The following is a 17996-nucleotide window of genomic DNA, read 5'->3' on the forward strand; positions in this document are numbered from 1 at the left end:
ATCATACTGTCCGCTGGTGTGAAAGCACGGAATCATACTGTCCGCTGGTGTGAAAGCACGGAATCATACTGTCCGCTGGTGTGAAAGCACGGAATCATACTGTCCGCTGGTGTGAAAGCACGGAATCATACTGTCCTGCTGGTGTGAAAGCACGGAATCATACTGTCCGCTGGTGTGAAAGCACGGAATCATACTGTCCGCTGGTGTGGAAGCACGGAATCATACTGTCCGCTGGTGTGAAAGCACGGAATCATACTGTCCGCTGGTGTGGAAGCACGGAATCATACTGTCCGCTGGTGTGAAAGCACGGAATCATACTGTCTGCTGGTGTGGAAGCACGGAATCATACTGTCCGCTGGTGTGAAAGCACGGAATCATACTGTCCGCTGGTGTGAAAGCACGGAATCATACTGTCCGCTGGTGTGAAAGCACGGAATCATACTGTCTGCTGGTGTGGAAAGCACGGAATCATACTGTCCGCTGGTGTGAAGCACGGAATCATACTGTCCGCTGGTGTGAAAGCACGGAATCATACTGTCCGCTGGTGTGAAAGCACGGAATCATACTGTCCGCTGGTGTGGGAGCACGGAATCATACTGTCCGCTGGTGTGGGAGCACGGAATCATACTGTCTGCTGGTGTGAAAGCACGGAATCATACTGTCCGCTGGTGTGAAAGCACGGAATCATACTGTCTGCTGGTGTGAAAGCACGGAATCATACTGTCCGCTGGTGTGAAAGCACGGAATCATACTGTCTGCTGGTGTGAAAGCACGGAATCATACTGTCTGCTGGTGTGAAAGCACGGAATCATACTGTCCGCTGGTGTGAAAGCACGGAATCATACTGTCCGCTGGTGTGAAAGCACGGAATCATACTGTCTGCTGGTGTGGGAGCACGGAATCATACTGTCCGCTGGTGTGAAAGCACGGAATCATACTGTCGCTGGTGTGGAAGCACGGAATCATACTGTCCTGCTGGTGTGAAAGCACGGAATCATACTGTCCGCTGGTGTGAAAGCACGGAATCATACTGTCCGCTGGTGTGAAAGCACGGAATCATACTGTCCGCTGGTGTGAAAGCACGGAATCATACTGTCTGCTGGTGTGAAAGCACGGAATCATACTGTCGCTGGTGTGAAAGCACGGAATCATACTGTCTGCTGGTGTGAAAGCACGGAATCATACTGTCTGCTGGTGTGAAAGCACGGAATCATACTGTCCGCTGGTGTGAAAGCACGGAATCATACTGTCCGCTGGTGTGGAAGCACGGAATCATACTGTCCGCTGGTGTGAAAGCACGGAATCATACTGTCTGCTGGTGTGGAGCACGGAATCATACTGTCCGCTGGTGTGAAAGCACGGAATCATACTGTCCGCTGGTGTGGAAAGCACGGAATCATACTGTCCGCTGGTGTGAAAGCACGGAATCATACTGTCCGCTGGTGTGAAGCACGGAATCATACTGTCCGCTGGTGTGAAAGCACGGAATCATACTGTCCGCTGGTGTGAAAGCACGGAATCATACTGTCCGCTGGTGTGGGAAGCACGGAATCATACTGTCCGCTGGTGTGAAAGCACGGAATCATACTGTCTGCTGGTGTGAAAGCACGGAATCATACTGTCCGCTGGTGTGAAAGCACGGAATCATACTGTCCGCTGGTGTGAAAGCACGGAATCATACTGTCCGCTGGTGTGGAAAGCACGGAATCATACTGTCCGCTGGTGTGAAAGCACGGAATCATACTGTCCGCTGGTGTGAAAGCACGGAATCATACTGTCTGCTGGTGTGGGAGCACGGAATCATACTGTCTGCTGGTGTGAGAGCACGGAATCATACTGTCCGCTCGTGTGGAAGCACGGAATCATACTGTCCTGCTGGTGTGAAAGCACGGAATCATACTGTCGCTGGTGTGGAGCACGGAATCATACTGTCGCTGGTGTGAAAGCACGGAATCATACTGTCCGCTGGTGTGAAAGCACGGAATCATACTGTCCGCTGGTGTGAAAGCACGGAATCATACTGTCCGCTGGTGTGAAAGCACGGAATCATACTGTCCTGCTGGTGTGAAAGCACGGAATCATACTGTCGCTGGTGTGAAAGCACGGAATCATACTGTCCGCTGGTGTGAAAGCACGGAATCATACTGTCTGCTGGTGTGAAAGCACGGAATCATACTGTCGCTGGTGTGAAAGCACGGAATCATACTGTCTGCTGGTGTGGAAGCACGGAATCATACTGTCCGCTGGTGTGGAAGCACGGAATCATACTGTCCGCTGGTGTGAAAGCACGGAATCATACTGTCCTGCTGGTGTGAAAGCACGGAATCATACTGTCCGCTGGTGTGAAGCACGGAATCATACTGTCCGCTGGTGTGAAAGCACGGAATCATACTGTCTGCTGGTGTGAAAGCACGGAATCATACTGTCCGCTGGTGTGAAAGCACGGAATCATACTGTCCGCTGGTGTGGAAGCACGGAATCATACTGTCCGCTGGTGTGAAAGCACGGAATCATACTGTCTGCTGGTGTGAAAGCACGGAATCATACTGTCCGCTGGTGTGAAAGCACGGAATCATACTGTCCGCTGGTGTGGAAGCACGGAATCATACTGTCCGCTGGTGTGAAAGCACGGAATCATACTGTCCGCTGGTGTGAAGCACGGAATCATACTGTCTGCTGGTGTGGAAAGCACGGAATCATACTGTCCGCTGGTGTGAAAGCACGGAATCATACTGTCTGCTGGTGTGGAAGCACGGAATCATACTGTCTGCTGGTGTGAAAGCACGGAATCATACTGTCTGCTGGTGTGAAAGCACGGAATCATACTGTCCGCTGGTGTGGAAAGCACGGAATCATACTGTCCGCTGGTGTGAAAGCACGGAATCATACTGTCCGCTGGTGTGGGAGCACGGAATCATACTGTCCGCTGGTGTGGAAGCACGGAATCATACTGTCCGCTGGTGTGAAAGCACGGAATCATACTGTCGCTGGTGTGAAAGCACGGAATCATACTGTCCGCTGGTGTGGAAAGCACGGAATCATACTGTCCGCTGGTGTGAAAGCACGGAATCATACTGTCCGCTGGTGTGAAAGCACGGAATCATACTGTCCGCTGGTGTGAAAGCACGGAATCATACTGTCCGCTGGTGTGAAGCACGGAATCATACTGTCCGCTGGTGTGAAAGCACGGAATCATACTGTCCGCTGGTGTGAAAGCACGGAATCATACTGTCCGCTGGTGTGAAAGCACGGAATCATACTGTCAGCTGGTGTGGGAGCACGGAATCATACTGTCCGCTGGTGTGAAAGCACGGAATCATACTGTCCGCTGGTGTGGAGCACGGAATCATACTGTCTGCTGGTGTGAAAGCACGGAATCATACTGTCCTGCTGGTGTGAAAGCACGGAATCATACTGTCCTGCTGGTGTGAAAGCACGGAATCATACTGTCCGCTGGTGTGGGAGCACGGAATCATACTGTCCGCTGGTGTGAAAGCACGGAATCATACTGTCCTGCTGGTGTGAAAGCACGGAATCATACTGTCCGCTGGTGTGAAAGCACGGAATCATACTGTCTGCTGGTGTGAAGCACGGAATCATACTGTCCGCTGGTGTGAAAGCACGGAATCATACTGTCTGCTGGTGTGAAAGCACGGAATCATACTGTCAGCTGGTGTGAAAGCACGGAATCATACTGTCTGCTGGTGTGAAAGCACGGAATCATACTGTCCGCTGGTGTGAAGCACGGAATCATACTGTCCGCTGGTGTGAAAGCACGGAATCATACTGTCCGCTGGTGTGGAAGCACGGAATCATACTGTCCGCTGGTGTGGGAAAGCACGGAATCATACTGTCGCTGGTGTGAAGCACGGAATCATACTGTCCGCTGGTGTGGAAGCACGGAATCATACTGTCCGCTGGTGTGAAAGCACGGAATCATACTGTCCGCTGGTGTGAAAGCACGGAATCATACTGTCCGCTGGTGTGAAAGCACGGAATCATACTGTCTGCTGGTGTGGGAGCACGGAATCATACTGTCTGCTGGTGTGAAGCACGGAATCATACTGTCCGCTGGTGTGAAGCACGGAATCATACTGTCCGCTGGTGTGAAAGCACGGAATCATACTGTCCGCTGGTGTGAAGCACGGAATCATACTGTCCGCTGGTGTGAAGCACGGAATCATACTGTCGCTGGTGTGGAAGCACGGAATCATACTGTCGCTGGTGTGAAAGCACGGAATCATACTGTCTGCTGGTGTGGAAGCACGGAATCATACTGTCCTGCTGGTGTGAAAGCACGGAATCATACTGTCCGCTGGTGTGAAGCACGGAATCATACTGTCTGCTGGTGTGAAGCACGGAATCATACTGTCCGCTGGTGTGAAAGCACGGAATCATACTGTCCTGCTGGTGTGAAAGCACGGAATCATACTGTCCTGCTGGTGTGAAGCACGGAATCATACTGTCCGCTGGTGTGGAAAGCACGGAATCATACTGTCCTGCTGGTGTGGGAGCACGGAATCATACTGTCTGCTGGTGTGGAAAGCACGGAATCATACTGTCCGCTGGTGTGAAAGCACGGAATCATACTGTCTGCTGGTGTGAAAGCACGGAATCATACTGTCTGCTGGTGTGGAAGCACGGAATCATACTGTCCGCTGGTGTGAAGCACGGAATCATACTGTCCTGCTGGTGTGAAGCACGGAATCATACTGTCCGCTGGTGTGAAAGCACGGAATCATACTGTCCGCTGGTGTGAAGCACGGAATCATACTGTCCGCTGGTGTGAAAGCACGGAATCATACTGTCCGCTGGTGTGGGAGCACGGAATCATACTGTCTGCTGGTGTGAAGCACGGAATCATACTGTCCGCTGGTGTGAAAGCACGGAATCATACTGTCCGCTGGTGTGAAGCACGGAATCATACTGTCTGCTGGTGTGAAAGCACGGAATCATACTGTCCGCTGGTGTGAAGCACGGAATCATACTGTCCGCTGGTGTGAAAGCACGGAATCATACTGTCCGCTGGTGTGAAAGCACGGAATCATACTGTCCGCTGGTGTGAAAGCACGGAATCATACTGTCCTGCTGGTGTGAAAGCACGGAATCATACTGTCCGCTGGTGTGAAGCACGGAATCATACTGTCCGCTGGTGTGGGAGCACGGAATCATACTGTCCGCTGGTGTGAAGCACGGAATCATACTGTCCGCTGGTGTGAAGCACGGAATCATACTGTCTGCTGGTGTGAAAGCACGGAATCATACTGTCCGCTGGTGTGAAAGCACGGAATCATACTGTCCGCTGGTGTGAAGCACGGAATCATACTGTCCTGCTGGTGTGAAAGCACGGAATCATACTGTCCGCTGGTGTGAAAGCACGGAATCATACTGTCGCTGGTGTGAAAGCACGGAATCATACTGTCCGCTGGTGTGAAAGCACGGAATCATACTGTCCTGCTGGTGTGAAAGCACGGAATCATACTGTCCGCTGGTGTGGGAGCACGGAATCATACTGTCCGCTGGTGTGAAAGCACGGAATCATACTGTCTGCTGGTGTGGAAGCACGGAATCATACTGTCCGCTGGTGTGAAAGCACGGAATCATACTGTCCGCTGGTGTGAAAGCACGGAATCATACTGTCCGCTGGTGTGAAAGCACGGAATCATACTGTCTGCTGTGTGGGAAGCACGGAATCATACTGTCCGCTGGTGTGAAAGCACGGAATCATACTGTCTGCTGGTGTGAAAGCACGGAATCATACTGTCCGCTGGTGTGTAAGCACGGAATCATACTGTCCGCTGGTGTGAAAGCACGGAATCATACTGTCTGCTGGTGTGGAAGCACGGAATCATACTGTCCGCTGGTGTGAAGCACGGAATCATACTGTCTGCTGGTGTGAAGCACGGAATCATACTGTCCTGCTGGTGTGAAGCACGGAATCATACTGTCTGCTGGTGTGAAAGCACGGAATCATACTGTCCTGCTGGTGTGAAGCACGGAATCATACTGTCTGCTGGTGTGAAAGCACGGAATCATACTGTCCGCTGGTGTGAAAGCACGGAATCATACTGTCGCTGGTGTGAAAGCACGGAATCATACTGTCCGCTGGTGTGGAGCACGGAATCATACTGTCCGCTGGTGTGAAAGCACGGAATCATACTGTCTGCTGGTGTGAAAGCACGGAATCATACTGTCCGCTGGTGTGAAAGCACGGAATCATACTGTCCGCTGGTGTGAAAGCACGGAATCATACTGTCCGCTGGTGTGAAGCACGGAATCATACTGTCTGCTGGTGTGAAAGCACGGAATCATACTGTCCGCTGGTGTGAAAGCACGGAATCATACTGTCTGCTGGTGTGAAAGCACGGAATCATACTGTCCGCTGGTGTGAAGCACGGAATCATACTGTCCTCTGGTGTGAAAGCACGGAATCATACTGTCTGCTGGTGTGAAGCACGGAATCATACTGTCCGCTGGTGTGAAAGCACGGAATCATACTGTCTGCTGGTGTGAAAGCACGGAATCATACTGTCTGCTGGTGTGGAAGAGCACGGGAATCATACTGTCCGCTGGTGTGGGAGCACGGAATACATACTGTCCGCTGGTGTGAAAGCACGGAATCATACTGTCCGCTGGTGTGGGAGCACGGAATCATACTGTCTGCTGGTGTGGAAGCACGAATCATACTGTCCGCTGGTGTGAAAGCACGGAATCATACTGTCTGCTGGTGTGAAAGCACGGAATCATACTGTCAGCTGGTGTGGAGCACGGAATCATACTGTCTGCTGGTGTGAAAGCACGGAATCATACTGTCCGCTGGTGTGGAAGCACGGAATCATACTGTCGCTGGTGTGGGAGCACGGAATCATACTGTCTGCTGGTGGAAAGCACGGAATCATACTGTCTGCTGGTGTGAAAGCACGGAATCATACTGTCCGCTGGTGTGAAAGCACGGAATCATACTGTCCGCTGGTGTGAAAGCACGGAATCATACTGTCTGCTGGTGTGAAAGCACGGAATCATACTGTCAGCTGGTGTGAAAGCACGGAATCATACTGTCCGCTGGTGTGAAAGCACGGAATCATACTGTCCGCTGGTGTGAAAGCACGGAATCATAACTGTCCGCTGGTGTGAAAGCACGGAATCATACTGTCTGCTGGTGTGAAAGCACGGAATCATACTGTCTGCTGGTGTGAAAGCACGGAATCATACTGTCTGCTGGTGTGAAAGCACGGAATCATACTGTCCGCTGGTGTGAAAGCACGGAATCATACTGTCTGCTGGTGTGAAGCACGGAATCATACTGTCCGCTGGTGTGGAGCACGGAATCATACTGTCCGCTGGTGTGAGCACGGAATCATACTGTCCGCTGGTGTGGAGCACGGAATCATACTGTCTGCTGGTGTGAAAGCACGGAATCATACTGTCCGCTGGTGTGGAGCACGGAATCATACTGTCGCTGGTGTGGGAGCACGGAATCATACTGTCTGCTGGTGTGAAAGCACGGAATCATACTGTCTGCTGGTGTGAAAGCACGGAATCATACTGTCTGCTGGTGTGGGAGCACGGAATCATACTGTCCGCTGGTGTGGGAGCACGGAATCATACTGTCCGCTGGTGTGGGAGCACGGAATCATACTGTCCGCTGGTGTGAAAGCACGGAATCATACTGTCCGCTGGTGTGGAAGCACGGAATCATACTGTCCGCTGGTGTGAAAGCACGGAATCATACTGTCCGCTGGTGTGAAAGCACGGAATCATACTGTCCGCTGGTGTGAAAGCACGGAATCATACTGTCGCTGGTGTGGAAGCACGGAATCATACTGTCCGCTGGTGTGAAAGCACGGAATCATACTGTCCGCTGGTGTGAAAGCACGGAATCATACTGTCCGCTGGTGTGGAGCACGGAATCATACTGTCCGCTGGTGTGGGAGCACGGAATCATACTGTCCGCTGGTGTGAAGCACGGAATCAAACTGTCCGCTGGTGTGAAAGCACGGAATCATACTGTCCGCTGTGTGGAAGCACGGAATCATACTGTCCGCTGGTGTGGAAGCACGGAATCATACTGTCCGCTGGTGTGGGAGCACGGAATCATACTGTCTGCTGGTGTGAAAGCACGGAATCATACTGTCCGCTGGTGTGGGAGCACGGAATCATACTGTCTGCTGGTGTGAAAGCACGGAATCATACTGTCCGCTGGTGTGAAGCACGGAATCATACTGTCCGCTGTGTGAAAGCACGGAATCATACTGTCCGCTGGTGTGGGAGCACGGAATCATACTGTCCGCTGGTGTGAAAGCACGGAATCATACTGTCTGCTGGTGTGAAAGCACGGAATCATACTGTCCGCTGGTGTGAAAGCACGGAATCATACTGTCGCTGGTGTGGAAGCACGGAATCATACTGTCCGCTGGTGTGAAAGCACGGAATCATACTGTCCGCTGGTGTGAAAGCACGGAATCATACTGTCCGCTGGTGTGAAAGCACGGAATCATACTGTCGCTGTGTGTGAGCACGGAATCATACTGTCGCTGGTGTGAAAGCACGGAATCATACTGTCCGCTGGTGTGAAAGCACGGAATCATACTGTCGCTGGTGTGAAAGCACGGAATCATACTGTCCGCTGGTGTGAAAGCACGGAATCATACTGTCGCTGGTGTGAAGCACGGAATCATACTGTCTGCTGGTGTGGGAGCACGGAATCATACTGTCTGCTGGTGTGAAAGCACGGAATCATACTGTCCGCTGGTGTGAAAGCACGGAATCATACTGTCCGCTGGTGTGAAAGCACGGAATCATACTGTCTGCTGGTGTGAAAGCACGGAATCATACTGTCTGCTGGTGTGAAAGCACGGAATCATACTGTCTGCTGGTGTGGGAGCACGGAATCATACTGTCTGCTGGTGTGAAAGCACGGAATCATACTGTCTGCTGGTGTGAAAGCACGGAATCATACTGTCTGCTGGTGTGAAAGCACGGAATCATACTGTCTGCTGGTGTGGGAGCACGGAATCATACTGTCTGCTGGTGTGAAAGCACGGAATCATACTGTCCGCTGGTGTGGGAGCACGGAATCATACTGTCTGCTGGTGTGGGAGCACGGAATCATACTGTCTGCTGGTGTGAAAGCACGGAATCATACTGTCCGCTGGTGTGAAAGCACGGAATCATACTGTCCGCTGGTGTGGGAGCACGGAATCATACTGTCTGCTGGTGTGAAACACGGAATCATACTGTCTGCTGGTGTGGGAAGCACGGAATCATACTGTCCGCTGGTGTGAAAGCACGGAATCATACTGTCCGCCTGGTGTGGAAAGCACGGAATCATACTGTCTGCTGGTGTGAAAGCACGGAATCATACTGTCCGCTGGTGTGGGAGCACGGAATCATACTGTCCGCTGGTGTGAAGCACGGAATCATACTGTCGCTGGTGTGAAAGCACGGAATCATACTGTCTGCTGGTGTGGGAGCACGGAATCATACTGTCCGCTGGTGTGGAAGCACGGAATCATACTGTCCGCTGGTGTGAAGCACGGAATCATACTGTCCGCTGGTGTGAAAGCACGGAATCATACTGTCCGCTGGTGTGGGAGCACGGAATCATACTGTCCGCTGGTGTGGGAAGCACGGAATCATACTGTCTGCTGGTGTGAAAGCACGGAATCATACTGTCCGCTGGTGTGAAAGCACGGATCATACTGTCCGCTGGTGTGGGAAAGCACGGAATCATACTGTCCGCTGGTGTGAAAGCACGGAATCATACTGTCGCTGGTGTGGGAGCACGGAATCATACTTGTCCGCTGGTGTGGGAGCACGGAATCATACTGTCTGCTGGTGTGGAGCACGAATCATACTGTCCGCTGGTGTGGGAGCACGGAATCATACTTTCCGGCTGTGTGGAAGCAACGGAATCATACTGTCCGCTGGTGTGAAAGCACGGAATCATACTGTCCGCTGGTGTGGGAGCACGGAATCATACTGTCCGCTGGTGTGAAAGCACGGAATCATACTGTCCGCTGGTGTGAAGGAGCACGGAATCATACTGTCGCTGGTGTGAAAGCACGGAATCATACTGTCCGCTGGTGTGAAAGCAACGGAATCATACTGTCCGCTGGTGTGGGAGCACGGAATCATACTGTCCGCTGGTGTGAAAGCACGGAATCATACTGTCGCTGTGTGAAAGCACGGAATCATACTGTCTGCTGGTGTGAAAGCACGGAATCATACTGTCCGCTGGTGTGGGAGCACGGAATCATACTGTCTGCTGGTGTGGGAGCACGGAATCATACTGTCCGCTGGTGTGGGAGCACGGAATCATACTGTCCGCTGGTGTGAAAGCACGGAATCATACTGTCCGCTGGTGTGAAAGCACGGAATCATACTGTCCGCTGGTGTGAAAGCACGGAATCATACTGTCCGCTGGTGTGAAAGCACGGAATCATACTGTCCGCTGGTGTGAAAGCACGGAATCATACTGTCCGCTGGTGTGAAAGCACGGAATCATACTGTCCGCTGGTGTGAAAGCACGGAATCATACTGTCCGCTGGTGTGAAAGCACGGAATCATACTGTCCGCTGGTGTGAAAGCACGGAATCATACTGTCCGCTGGTGTGAAAGCACGGAATCATACTGTCCGCTGGTGTGAAAGCACGGAATCATACTGTCCGCTGGTGTGAAAGCACGGAATCATACTGTCCGCTGGTGTGAAAGCACGGAATCATACTGTCCGCTGGTGTGAAAGCACGGAATCATACTGTCCGCTGGTGTGAAAGCACGGAATCATACTGTCCGCTGGTGTGAAAGCACGGAATCATACTGTCCGCTGGTGTGAAAGCACGGAATCATACTGTCCGCTGGTGTGAAAGCACGGAATCATACTGTCCGCTGGTGTGAAAGCACGGAATCATACTGTCCGCTGGTGTGAAAGCACGGAATCATACTGTCCGCTGGTGTGAAAGCACGGAATCATACTGTCCGCTGGTGTGAAAGCACGGAATCATACTGTCCGCTGGTGTGAAAGCACGGAATCATACTGTCCGCTGGTGTGAAAGCACGGAATCATACTGTCCGCTGGTGTGAAAGCACGGAATCATACTGTCCGCTGGTGTGAAAGCACGGAATCATACTGTCCGCTGGTGTGAAAGCACGGAATCATACTGTCCGCTGGTGTGAAAGCACGGAATCATACTGTCCGCTGGTGTGAAAGCACGGAATCATACTGTCCGCTGGTGTGAAAGCACGGAATCATACTGTCCGCTGGTGTGAAAGCACGGAATCATACTGTCCGCTGGTGTGAAAGCACGGAATCATACTGTCCGCTGGTGTGAAAGCACGGAATCATACTGTCCGCTGGTGTGAAAGCACGGAATCATACTGTCCGCTGGTGTGAAAGCACGGAATCATACTGTCCGCTGGTGTGAAAGCACGGAATCATACTGTCCGCTGGTGTGAAAGCACGGAATCATACTGTCCGCTGGTGTGAAAGCACGGAATCATACTGTCCGCTGGTGTGAAAGCACGGAATCATACTGTCCGCTGGTGTGAAAGCACGGAATCATACTGTCCGCTGGTGTGAAAGCACGGAATCATACTGTCCGCTGGTGTGAAAGCACGGAATCATACTGTCCGCTGGTGTGAAAGCACGGAATCATACTGTCCGCTGGTGTGAAAGCACGGAATCATACTGTCCGCTGGTGTGAAAGCACGGAATCATACTGTCCGCTGGTGTGAAAGCACGGAATCATACTGTCCGCTGGTGTGAAAGCACGGAATCATACTGTCCGCTGGTGTGAAAGCACGGAATCATACTGTCCGCTGGTGTGAAAGCACGGAATCATACTGTCCGCTGGTGTGAAAGCACGGAATCATACTGTCCGCTGGTGTGAAAGCACGGAATCATACTGTCCGCTGGTGTGAAAGCACGGAATCATACTGTCCGCTGGTGTGAAAGCACGGAATCATACTGTCCGCTGGTGTGAAAGCACGGAATCATACTGTCCGCTGGTGTGAAAGCACGGAATCATACTGTCCGCTGGTGTGAAAGCACGGAATCATACTGTCCGCTGGTGTGAAAGCACGGAATCATACTGTCCGCTGGTGTGAAAGCACGGAATCATACTGTCCGCTGGTGTGAAAGCACGGAATCATACTGTCCGCTGGTGTGAAAGCACGGAATCATACTGTCCGCTGGTGTGAAAGCACGGAATCATACTGTCCGCTGGTGTGAAAGCACGGAATCATACTGTCCGCTGGTGTGAAAGCACGGAATCATACTGTCCGCTGGTGTGAAAGCACGGAATCATACTGTCCGCTGGTGTGAAAGCACGGAATCATACTGTCCGCTGGTGTGAAAGCACGGAATCATACTGTCCGCTGGTGTGAAAGCACGGAATCATACTGTCCGCTGGTGTGAAAGCACGGAATCATACTGTCCGCTGGTGTGAAAGCACGGAATCATACTGTCCGCTGGTGTGAAAGCACGGAATCATACTGTCCGCTGGTGTGAAAGCACGGAATCATACTGTCCGCTGGTGTGAAAGCACGGAATCATACTGTCCGCTGGTGTGAAAGCACGGAATCATACTGTCCGCTGGTGTGAAAGCACGGAATCATACTGTCCGCTGGTGTGAAAGCACGGAATCATACTGTCCGCTGGTGTGAAAGCACGGAATCATACTGTCCGCTGGTGTGAAAGCACGGAATCATACTGTCCGCTGGTGTGAAAGCACGGAATCATACTGTCCGCTGGTGTGAAAGCACGGAATCATACTGTCCGCTGGTGTGAAAGCACGGAATCATACTGTCCGCTGGTGTGAAAGCACGGAATCATACTGTCCGCTGGTGTGAAAGCACGGAATCATACTGTCCGCTGGTGTGAAAGCACGGAATCATACTGTCCGCTGGTGTGAAAGCACGGAATCATACTGTCCGCTGGTGTGAAAGCACGGAATCATACTGTCTGCTGGTGTGAAAGCACGGAATCATACTGTCCGCTGGTGTGAAAGCACGGAATCATACTGTCCGCTGGTGTGAAAGCACGGAATCATACTGTCCGCTGGTGTGAAAGCACGGAATCATACTGTCCGCTGGTGTGAAAGCACGGAATCATACTGTCCGCTGGTGTGAAAGCACGGAATCATACTGTCCGCTGGTGTGAAAGCACGGAATCATACTGTCCGCTGGTGTGAAAGCACGGAATCATACTGTCCGCTGGTGTGAAAGCACGGAATCATACTGTCCGCTGGTGTGAAAGCACGGAATCATACTGTCCGCTGGTGTGAAAGCACGGAATCATACTGTCCGCTGGTGTGAAAGCACGGAATCATACTGTCCGCTGGTGTGAAAGCACGGAATCATACTGTCCGCTGGTGTGAAAGCACGGAATCATACTGTCCGCTGGTGTGAAAGCACGGAATCATACTGTCCGCTGGTGTGAAAGCACGGAATCATACTGTCCGCTGGTGTGAAAGCACGGAATCATACTGTCCGCTGGTGTGAAAGCACGGAATCATACTGTCCGCTGGTGTGAAAGCACGGAATCATACTGTCCGCTGGTGTGAAAGCACGGAATCATACTGTCCGCTGGTGTGAAAGCACGGAATCATACTGTCCGCTGGTGTGAAAGCACGGAATCATACTGTCCGCTGGTGTGAAAGCACGGAATCATACTGTCCGCTGGTGTGAAGCACGGAATCATACTGTCCGCTGGTGTGAAAGCACGGAATCATACTGTCCGCTGGTGTGAAAGCACGGAATCATACTGTCCGCTGGTGTGAAAGCACGGAATCATACTGTCCGCTGGTGTGAAAGCACGGAATCATACTGTCCGCTGGTGTGAAAGCACGGAATCATACTGTCCGCTGGTGTGAAAGCACGGAATCATACTGTCCGCTGGTGTGAAAGCACGGAATCATACTGTCCGCTGGTGTGAAAGCACGGAATCATACTGTCCGCTGGTGTGAAAGCACGGAATCATACTGTCCGCTGGTGTGAAAGCACGGAATCATACTGTCCGCTGGTGTGAAAGCACGGAATCATACTGTCCGCTGGTGTGAAAGCACGGAATCATACTGTCCGCTGGTGTGAAAGCACGGAATCATACTGTCCGCTGGTGTGAAAGCACGGAATCATACTGTCCGCTGGTGTGAAAGCACGGAATCATACTGTCCGCTGGTGTGAAAGCACGGAATCATACTGTCCGCTGGTGTGAAAGCACGGAATCATACTGTCCGCTGGTGTGAAAGCACGGAATCATACTGTCCGCTGGTGTGAAAGCACGGAATCATACTGTCCGCTGGTGTGAAAGCACGGAATCATACTGTCCGCTGGTGTGAAAGCACGGAATCATACTGTCCGCTGGTGTGAAAGCACGGAATCATACTGTCCGCTGGTGTGAAAGCACGGAATCATACTGTCCGCTGGTGTGAAAGCACGGAATCATACTGTCCGCTGGTGTGAAAGCACGGAATCATACTGTCCGCTGGTGTGAAAGCACGGAATCATACTGTCCGCTGGTGTGAAAGCACGGAATCATACTGTCCGCTGGTGTGAAAGCACGGAATCATACTGTCCGCTGGTGTGAAAGCACGGAATCATACTGTCCGCTGGTGTGAAAGCACGGAATCATACTGTCCGCTGGTGTGAAAGCACGGAATCATACTGTCCGCTGGTGTGAAAGCACGGAATCATACTGTCCGCTGGTGTGAAAGCACGGAATCATACTGTCCGCTGGTGTGAAAGCACGGAATCATACTGTCCGCTGGTGTGAAAGCACGGAATCATACTGTCCGCTGGTGTGAAAGCACGGAATCATACTGTCCGCTGGTGTGAAAGCACGGAATCATACTGTCCGCTGGTGTGAAAGCACGGAATCATACTGTCCGCTGGTGTGAAAGCACGGAATCATACTGTCCGCTGGTGTGAAAGCACGGAATCATACTGTCCGCTGGTGTGAAAGCACGGAATCATACTGTCCGCTGGTGTGAAAGCACGGAATCATACTGTCCGCTGGTGTGAAAGCACGGAATCATACTGTCCGCTGGTGTGAAAGCACGGAATCATACTGTCCGCTGGTGTGAAAGCACGGAATCATACTGTCCGCTGGTGTGAAAGCACGGAATCATACTGTCCGCTGGTGTGAAAGCACGGAATCATACTGTCCGCTGGTGTGAAAGCACGGAATCATACTGTCCGCTGGTGTGAAAGCACGGAATCATACTGTCCGCTGGTGTGAAAGCACGGAATCATACTGTCCGCTGGTGTGAAAGCACGGAATCATACTGTCCGCTGGTGTGAAAGCACGGAATCATACTGTCCGCTGGTGTGAAAGCACGGAATCATACTGTCCGCTGGTGTGAAAGCACGGAATCATACTGTCCGCTGGTGTGAAAGCACGGAATCATACTGTCCGCTGGTGTGAAAGCACGGAATCATACTGTCCGCTGGTGTGAAAGCACGGAATCATACTGTCCGCTGGTGTGAAAGCACGGAATCATACTGTCCGCTGGTGTGAAAGCACGGAATCATACTGTCCGCTGGTGTGAAAGCACGGAATCATACTGTCCGCTGGTGTGAAAGCACGGAATCATACTGTCCGCTGGTGTGAAAGCACGGAATCATACTGTCCGCTGGTGTGAAAGCACGGAATCATACTGTCCGCTGGTGTGAAAGCACGGAATCATACTGTCCGCTGGTGTGAAAGCACGGAATCATACTGTCCGCTGGTGTGAAAGCACGGAATCATACTGTCCGCTGGTGTGAAAGCACGGAATCATACTGTCCGCTGGTGTGAAAGCACGGAATCATACTGTCCGCTGGTGTGAAAGCACGGAATCATACTGTCCGCTGGTGTGAAAGCACGGAATCATACTGTCCGCTGGTGTGAAAGCACGGAATCATACTGTCCGCTGGTGTGAAAGCACGGAATCATACTGTCCGCTGGTGTGAAAGCACGGAATCATACTGTCCGCTGGTGTGAAAGCACGGAATCATACTGTCCGCTGGTGTGAAAGCACGGAATCATACTGTCCGCTGGTGTGAAAGCACGGAATCATACTGTCCGCTGGTGTGAAAGCACGGAATCATACTGTCCGCTGGTGTGAAAGCACGGAATCATACTGTCCGCTGGTGTGAAAGCACGGAATCATACTGTCCGCTGGTGTGAAAGCACGGAATCATACTGTCCGCTGGTGTGAAAGCACGGAATCATACTGTCCGCTGGTGTGAAAGCACGGAATCATACTGTCCGCTGGTGTGAAAGCACGGAATCATACTGTCCGCTGGTGTGAAAGCACGGAATCATACTGTCCGCTGGTGTGAAAGCACGGAATCATACTGTCCGCTGGTGTGAAAGCACGGAATCATACTGTCCGCTGGTGTGAAAGCACGGAATCATACTGTCCGCTGGTGTGAAAGCACGGAATCATACTGTCCGCTGGTGTGAAAGCACGGAATCATACTGTCCGCTGGTGTGAAAGCACGGAATCATACTGTCCGCTGGTGTGAAAGCACGGAATCATACTGTCCGCTGGTGTGAAAGCACGGAATCATACTGTCCGCTGGTGTGAAAGCACGGAATCATACTGTCCGCTGGTGTGAAAGCACGGAATCATACTGTCCGCTGGTGTGAAAGCACGGAATCATACTGTCCGCTGGTGTGAAAGCACGGAATCATACTGTCCGCTGGTGTGAAAGCACGGAATCATACTGTCCGCTGGTGTGAAAGCACGGAATCATACTGTCCGCTGGTGTGAAAGCACGGAATCATACTGTCCGCTGGTGTGAAAGCACGGAATCATACTGTCCGCTGGTGTGAAAGCACGGAATCATACTGTCCGCTGGTGTGAAAGCACGGAATCATACTGTCCGCTGGTGTGAAAGCACGGAATCATACTGTCCGCTGGTGTGAAAGCACGGAATCATACTGTCCGCTGGTGTGAAAGCACGGAATCATACTGTCCGCTGGTGTGAAAGCACGGAATCATACTGTCCGCTGGTGTGAAAGCACGGAATCATACTGTCCGCTGGTGTGAAAGCACGGAATCATACTGTCCGCTGGTGTGAAAGCACGGAATCATACTGTCCGCTGGTGTGAAAGCACGGAATCATACTGTCCGCTGGTGTGAAAGCACGGAATCATACTGTCCGCTGGTGTGAAAGCACGGAATCATACTGTCCGCTGGTGTGAAAGCACGGAATCATACTGTCCGCTGGTGTGAAAGCACGGAATCATACTGTCCGCTGGTGTGAAAGCACGGAATCATACTGTCCGCTGGTGTGAAAGCACGGAATCATACTGTCCGCTGGTGTGAAAGCACGGAATCATACTGTCCGCTGGTGTGAAAGCACGGAATCATACTGTCCGCTGGTGTGAAAGCACGGAATCATACTGTCCGCTGGTGTGAAAGCACGGAATCATACTGTCCGCTGGTGTGAAAGCACGGAATCATACTGTCCGCTGGTGTGAAAGCACGGAATCATACTGTCCGCTGGTGTGAAAGCACGGAATCATACTGTCCGCTGGTGTGAAAGCACGGAATCATACTGTCCGCTGGTGTGAAGCACGGAATCATACTGTCCGCTGGTGTGAAAGCACGGAATCATACTGTCCGCTGGTGTGAAAGCACGGAATCATACTGTCCGCTGGTGTGAAAGCACGGAATCATACTGTCCGCTGGTGTGAAAGCACGGAATCATACTGTCCGCTGGTGTGAAAGCACGGAATCATACTGTCCGCTGGTGTGAAAGCACGGAATCATACTGTCCGCTGGTGTGAAAGCACGGAATCATACTGTCCGCTGGTGTGAAAGCACGGAATCATACTGTCCGCTGGTGTGAAAGCACGGAATCATACTGTCCGCTGGTGTGAAAGCACGGAATCATACTGTCCGCTGGTGTGAAAGCACGGAATCATACTGTCCGCTGGTGTGAAAGCACGGAATCATACTGTCCGCTGGTGTGAAAGCACGGAATCATACTGTCCGCTGGTGTGAAAG

Source organism: Carcharodon carcharias, chromosome 30 (genome assembly GCF_017639515.1).
Source record: "Carcharodon carcharias isolate sCarCar2 chromosome 30, sCarCar2.pri, whole genome shotgun sequence".
Taxonomy (NCBI): Eukaryota; Metazoa; Chordata; class Chondrichthyes; order Lamniformes; family Lamnidae; genus Carcharodon; species Carcharodon carcharias.